The sequence below is a fragment of the Corvus brachyrhynchos genome, unplaced genomic scaffold (genome assembly GCF_000691975.1).
Source record: "Corvus brachyrhynchos isolate BGI_N302 unplaced genomic scaffold, ASM69197v1 scaffold219, whole genome shotgun sequence".
Lineage (NCBI taxonomy): Eukaryota > Metazoa > Chordata > Aves > Passeriformes > Corvidae > Corvus > Corvus brachyrhynchos.
The window spans coordinates 1,770,026-1,770,620 of NW_008240034.1; positions in this window are offsets into that span (position 1 = coordinate 1,770,026).

Genomic DNA, 595 nt, shown 5'->3' on the forward strand with positions numbered 1-595 from the left:
GCCGATCCCCAGGAATTGCAGCCCCTCAGGGATCTCCCGTCCCCATCCCTGGATGATCCAGTGGGATCGGGAATGCTGATCCCCAGGAATTGCAGCCCCTCAGGGATCACAGACCCTCAGAAATCCCCTTATCCCACTCTTGGGAATCCTCTCAATCTCAGGGATCCTCTTTTCCCACCCCATCCCTGGTGGCTCCTCCACCGGATCCCTCGGGAGTCTCCTTTTTCCCGGGAATCATCGGAGCCCTCCTATCCCACGGGGCCGCCGGAAAACGAAACCCAGCGCTGCGTCCTTCCCTGTTCGGAGAAAAGGGATCCCGGCCCGCCCCAGCTTCCCGGCAGCTCCGGAGCCGCTTTCCTGGAAAGGCCGCGGGGATCCACGCCGGAATCCTGCAGGAGTCCGGCAGGAACGCGCTGATACCGCTGGAGCCGGGAATTGTTGGGATTTTTCAGTGTCGGCCCCAAAACGCCGCTGGGAAGGGCGAGATGGGCACAGGGACAGGGAGACAACAGTGGGGTGGCAGCAGGTCCCCGGCACAGGATCCCAAAACCGCCCCGAATTCCCTTAAAAACTCCGCGACACCGGGAGCGGCTCC